We start from the raw sequence: 6,918 nt of genomic DNA, 5'->3' as shown, positions 1-6,918 counted from the left end.
TTAAGTAGACCCATCCTTATTATTGTACAACTGCTTACTGTTCTATAATTGTTTTTATCTGGAAGATGGGTATTTTTTGACATCGGCCCACCCCTGTAAAAACCCTGGTTGGGGTTGACAGTATGTTGAAAAAAATAAAAATAAAAATAATTGTGCTCAGTGGGAGGCTAGGTAGCACTTTCATGGAGAGCCCAAAATGAGTGGCTGAGACTTCTGATTGTCATGCATATGCATGCATGTGGCGCAGGAATTGAAATGCCACGTCCAGACCAATAAAATATGCCTGCCCTAGGCAGCTAGCACGTGGGTGCGCATTTGTGAATTTAGCTTTTTCTGTTATTTTTTAAATGGTCACACGACGCTGTAGCTTTCCTCCTGCTTTAAGTGCAAAGGTTGCGCTGCAGCCCCATATACGGCCAAGTAGCCGAAGCCATCTTGCGAGGAAGCCCTCTAGACTTGGATGTTTGGAAGGCGACTTGCTTCAGCCGACTTAGCGTCTTGCGTCGCTAAAGACATAAAAATTTTTCTAAAGGCAACTTCCAACTTTTTGGGTCTATGTCTTCTAGAAACATATCAAACTGCGTCTTGAAGATATATTTTGTAGTCCGAGATATCCGTGATTATTATAGACGTTCCAAGACATCTACGAGACATTACATGCTTAGTGGGCGCAAAATTGGATTTCTAAGGGCATCACCCTGACAGAAGACTTAATTTAAAGCACACTTGCTTCACGTTCCTTGAGAACTCCTCGACACCACAAGGACATGCAGAGCACAAAACCTGTACGCTTACTGTATATAATTAGACACCATCTTCGGGGCCTTTAGCCCCCTGAGCTATGTGTACTGGTAGTAAGCTGCTGATCGGCGAAGCTGTCTAAATTATTTTGACCAGATATTCATTTCGTGTAGTGCAAAACTGAGCCGGTTTGACTGTGATGTTCCGTTAACTATAATTACTGACGTCAAAGAAGTTATATATGCTGTTTCGAATTGTACGTGTTGCTGTCTCAAGACTGAGGCAAACCATATCGGACTAATAATGGACCTATACAGCAAATACAGGAATGTGTTAGACTAATACACAGTTGAACTAGAATTTTCGCGAGGAACGCCAAGCATGCCTCATTGTGAAACCTTTCACCAAAGTGAACTTGCAAGAGTGTCGAGCTTAACAGCGTAAACAACCGCGCGCTTCATGAGAAAAAGCTTTTAGATTCGGCCTAGTTTAACGTCACATCGGGTCGTTATTGTGATTATTGCGACCATGGCTCTGAATTGTGCCTTCTACATCTGTGACTCAGCGCCTGTACCTGCTCCCAATGAGCTCATGGTTTTCCGTTACAGCCCGTAACAGACATCTCATATGTAAAAACCAATGCCTCCTGAAGATCATGCCTGAAGCCCCTGAGATCGCCAGCTTATTGCGCAGACTGGCCGTTAGGCGGCGCTAAAAGACGACCCTCAATTTCGGTTTCAATGGCTGGGAGACTGTGACGCGCGGCGCCCGATCGTGCTGTTTCATCATTTTTCCAGGTTTTGAGCAACGAATTTTATTTTATTAATGACAAAAACTTGTTTTTCAGGGTCGTAGAGTGCAGCAAATGCTTAAGAAGCGTGATCTGACTTCTACATAATACTGAAAGAGGATCATCAGTTTCGATTTCGAAATCTGAAAGCGTGCTGCGCACGCCGTTCTATCATGCCGTGAGGACCTTTTTGTCTGCTGCATAACCAGTAACTTTTGGACGGTTTACAACAAAAGGAACATGTTCGAAACATCCATATTGCAACAAGGGCTTGAAGTGGCTAGAAATGCCGCAAAATAAGTAATTACACTGCATAGTACATGGTTGTATAATTGTACTGCTGCCAATGGCAAGAAATCAATAACTACTTCGGACAAGCAAAAAGGGAAAATAATGCATGAGATAGAATGAGGACAGGGGGAAGTCCGGAATTACCTGAGCTCTCAACTGTAGCCAGGTGACCAGTGGGAAAGGAGGACTGCATGGCGCTCAATGGAGGAGACGTCGCGGTAAACTGTCTGGGGAGTTGTTGGCCCGCAGGGGGCACATCCCTCATATCTAATGTTCTTAGAACTTTTCGAAGCGCGCGTCTGTTACAATCTTGCTGCGGAGCATTGCGAGAGATGTTTCGATCGGGTGAAGCAGATCTTGGAAGGCCCAGTCTGCGCTGTTTCTGGTCATTTTTCCGACGAGCTTTCGCCGAACGGTACCTCCTTGAATAAGGTTGACAAATTTCAAATAAACCCATGCCCCTCTACTCTATTCTTTCCGCAAGAAACACAGCTCACTAGGTTCCTGTGTCATGCACACGCGCACAGTGACTTTGGAAGAAACAGCGGGCCTGACTGACCGGATTTCTCCAAATGACAAGCACGTGCGTTGATGAAATGACATGGAACAAAGGGAGTATCAGACATTGCAAGCGACTTGTGAACATACGAAATAAAACTTCGCTTGAAGGCATAGACACGTACGTGCGGACTTACAAGGAAAAATGGCATGCGTCGGTGCGATGAAGGCGGCGGAAATCGTTTCTTACTGCAGTTTCAAGAATTTTTGAGAAACAGGTTTCTTGTTGTACATCTTCGCAACTGCGTTCTTGTTGTTATGTCAAGTGCGTGGTTTGTTAGCAACGGTTTGATTAACTTGTAGCAGATGATATGCAGTGGTGCTTCCCTGTGGCCGCTATCCTTGTTCTCACAGGTCAGGACAGGCAGACCCGAGATTTTATTCACACTAATTGTAGGGCAAGCATGTGTCCAGTGGCCTTTGAAGATGCGTTCGGTCTTTGAGCATGATATCGACGAACTTCTTGAGGTCATGTAGCACTCTTAGGAGCGCTGACGTCGGGTAAAAGAGTTCACCCCTGTCTTGGTGGGCAGTCAAACTGGCTAGAGTAGCATTTCCTTGGCTGGAAATGCCAGCTACAAACTGCAGAATAATTTGATGTTGTGTTTGGCTGCCAGTTCTTTCTTCGAATTACCTTTAGCCGTCTTTCCCGGAGTTCTAAGTCGGCAGGAATTTTATGAAACGAAACACCGGGCTTCTTGTTTCGCTGACTGGACATGCAAAACGGAACGCAACAGCAACGCATTTTCGCTCGCTACTCCCTCCAGCAACTGCAGTCATCGACGCGTCACTTCTCGAAAACGGTAACACTAAACACACCACACAAATAATATAAGAAACAGAGCACCAGAAGGCATACTTTTTGCTGCAATGGTGGTGGTGGTGGTAGTGGTTTTATTAAAAATAATAGTATAAAGGAAGGAAAAGATTTTTGCTAGCCCCGGCATCTGCCATCGATACTGAAGCACCTGAGCTGGGGCAGCGGAAATACAGTCACAAGAAAATTCTGTGCTGCCTGCGTGTCGTCTGCTAGAGGGTCATCTGACAGCGCCGCCACACGGCGCACGCGCGGTCTACGGTGGGCAGAAAAACCACTGACGCTTCAGGCATGTCCTTCAGGAGGCATTGGTAAAAACATATAGAAAACAATAAACAGCCGGTGTCATTATCTCATTATATAATACAAAGCGTAAAATAGAGAGAGAAAAAAAGCAGATTTTCTTTTAAACGGCAGCGTGCCGGCTCCAAGAGTGGTAAGTTCGGGTTTCGGTTATAAGCATTTACCACAACAAGACAATATTATTTATAAATTAACCATGCTTCTTTTGCGTAGTATTGTCAATGTGGTTCTAACAAGAAATATTGTCCTAATGTTTGGAACAACCATGTATCATTTTGATATTTGAAGTCTTTTTGTTTCGCGGATATAGGTAAAATGCCGGCAACGATGGTCATAATGGCTGCAGACGCCAATGTGTTGTGCCCATTTAGCACATTTTAGAAAATTTTCGGCATGCTTTTATTGTTAATCTGCGCACATACATACGCGCAAACGCTTATCAAAATAAGTAGAACTTAAGTGAAAGGTGTGCTTCTGCAGCACACTGGATGCGGACGAAAAGAATAAGTATGTTTTGATTTTCTGTCTCCGGAGTGCTTGGTTATAATGCTTAGTGACAGCGTGTGCTCGCGTTTTCAGTGTCAGTTCCTACTTTATTCATTCGCTTTAAATATGTGCTGCTATCCGCCATTATTTGCTTGCTCTGAATGACATCGGCTGCAAACATCAGGATGTCTGATAGCCAAAGGGGATCCTGCTTTTTGCGACAAGCCGTGTCAGTCACCGTTGAATGTGCTACTGTTTGATAAGTAAAGTACACAAGCCTTGACTCACGCATCTGCACAACACACAACGAGAGTATTAAACTTATGCCTGTCACCACCTGCACTTGTCACGGCGTTAGCTTCGTGAACTTGCTCCCATCGCTCAAGGCGTCGCCCATGTAGCAGGTCTATCGGTCCGCCCCACTATTCAGAAGTTGTGGATATACGAGCGCTGCCGGTTCAACAAGCTTCATCAGGTGGTTCGTTTTTCAGGAGCTGTCTCCCAGTAGTACCAGAGGGAATGAACAAGGCGGCCCCAATTCCTGGCATTGCTGAATCTGTGGGAGATATCAAAAAGCGCTATGAAGACACGGCGCAAGTGCTGTTCCAGGAGCGTCGGGAGAAGCAGCGGCCTTCGAGTTTCCTTTCCTATGGGGAGACCAAGAAGTGCTACGCGTACAGCGGCACTGGGAAACCTTATATTGACGTAGCGGACGGAGTTCGTGCGGACCAGCAGTCGTTTCAAAGCCAGATTTGCAGCATTATGTAGTGCTGTATTTGTGTTGCACCCTGCACTGTGACCAAAAAATTTAGGCACGAAGGCAGCAGAGCTTCTAATTTTTTTTTTTTTCCGAAACGGAAGCATGCTACCGAAACAGTTCCGCCCAGTGTGATCTATGGCCAGCTGCTTTTAGCCGGCCTAATCTAGTCTTTCTTGGAACTGTTCATTTGATAGATGCTTTAGGATCACTGGCCCATCTGCGCGACTATGTTTACAGAGGCCCCGAATGGGTGTCAGCGGATGCATGGTAATCTTACTGCTACAAAGATTATCCATTGCTGCTACATTGTTTATGGTGTAGGGAAGTATCACCTGCATAAGACCTAGCACTGCTTCGTTTTTGTGTGTGTATAGAATCTTGTTCTCAGCACCCTTTTTCGGTTTTGTGCACAGGATGTAGTTTTGTTCTGTAACAGTGGAAACAGTGGCGACTATACTTCTTAGTGTTTTCATTCTTAATGCATGTACTGCTGGGTAGGGAAGACAGTATGTCCTTTGTTGCGTTTTACCGTGTTCAATGTGACCATGCCCATCTGTTCTCTGTGTACTGAGCTGCAACCACCATCTTTCATGCATTATGATATGACACTAGGGGGATTTGACTTCTCTGTGCTCACATTGTTTGTGTCATGCTTGAGGGCGTTAAACACTACAGTGCCTGGCACTGTTTTGGTATGTAGGAATGGGTCCTGGATACTTGTCTATTTGTCCAGGGTGCAGTGGTGAAAAATTTTCCAGACCTGATTTAAATTTCATATTGTTTAGCAATACTCAAATGCCCATGTGTAAACGTTGTTGCTGCAGACAGTGGAACAAGATGCCTCAGCCTTGCTGAAAGCAGAGAGTGTGTTGTTTTGTCTTCTTCCATTTCATCCAGAGATTGTCCTTTGAATAGTGTGCCAAGAAATGCATGGAAAAAGCAGCACTCATGCAGTTGTAAAATTATAATTCAAACACTGGCTGTTCAGTGACTGTACACCAGTTTGGTCACATTCATAATAATTTGCTAGCCGATCTTTACTGAAAGTAATATCCTCGAGACGGCACTTAGCTTCATTGTAGTGTGAAAAACTGGCATTGTCTGGCCGCCGTACAGAAAGGCAGTGTAGAAGTCTGACTTGTAATAGTGAGGAATGAGGTGCCGTGTCATTGTAGAAAGCCCATTGAACTTCTATAGTGATGCTGTGCTGTCGGACACACTGTCAGCTTTATAAGCGTGTAACTGTTGATTGTTGCATGTCTGTGTGGACATTTCATCTAGTGCATCTTCTTGGTATGTCAGATCTGTGGCTGTTCCTATACTGGCTTTAGCTTCCTCTAGAGGGTATATTTTCTGCACCAGTTTAGTTATCTGCAACTTTCCTCTTACAACCTGCACGTGAATCATTACTGAATGACAGTAGCGTTCTGTTGTTATGCATGCAACATGCACGCCTGTGATTTTTTTCCCTGTTGGACCTAAATGTATTGTACAGTTACTGTCGGAACCTGCTTCTCTAATATTGCATATAGGCACTGCAGTGGTAATTTCAGTTTTATGTTATGAGGAATTATCAGTCATTTATAGCTCAGCCCATTTAAATAGAAAATTGTGGTCGTTGGTGGTAGGAGGAACCTTTCCTGCACATTTTTGCATGGTCTTCTACTCTCCTCATTGTGGACGTATTAAAGGATATGGAAAAAGAATCCCCTGAAGTCTAGCAAGAGCCAATTCGCCTGCCACAACCTCTAATTGGTGCAATATCTGTGCCAAACAGTTTGTTACTAGTAGTATGGAAAATAGGGAACTAAATATGGAAGATGTGCTCCAACCATTTAGAAATAGTACACGCGTAACATTCATTAAAGGGACTAAGAAATGATACTTTCCGAAGTTGTAAAGCAAGTGAGCGATGGGCATTCCACCACACGTCTCCCCAGCACGAATTTTTGAGCTAGCTTCATTAAGACTGAAGATGTCGGCGATTAAAATCGCGTTCCTCCTCTCCCACTACAACTCATCCGATACACCAGACAAAATAAACAAAACGGCTTGAGGGCTGCACCCTGCCCATGAAAGCGTCATTGGTTGACGCTTGGTTTATTGACTTCCGGTTATCGCACCCATTTTCACCCATGTGGGTCTTTGCCTCCTTGGTCTTCCCGCACATAC

The 6,918-nt window shown here is 44.5% G+C and overlaps 1 long non-coding RNA gene across 1 annotated transcript; it reads left to right on the top strand.

The window, feature by feature from the left end:
* Positions 1-3,820: 3,820 nt before the first annotated feature.
* LOC144115595 (uncharacterized) lies at positions 3,821-6,452 on the top strand. The gene is made up of 2 exons (XR_013311466.1): positions 3,821-4,007; positions 4,478-6,452. It is a non-coding gene; the product is annotated as an uncharacterized LOC144115595 (long non-coding RNA).
* Positions 6,453-6,918: the final 466 nt, after the last annotated feature.

Source organism: Amblyomma americanum, chromosome 1, assembly GCF_052857255.1.
Source record: "Amblyomma americanum isolate KBUSLIRL-KWMA chromosome 1, ASM5285725v1, whole genome shotgun sequence".
Classification (NCBI taxonomy): domain Eukaryota; kingdom Metazoa; phylum Arthropoda; class Arachnida; order Ixodida; family Ixodidae; genus Amblyomma; species Amblyomma americanum.
This window is presented reverse-complemented; position numbering and strand designations above follow the sequence as displayed.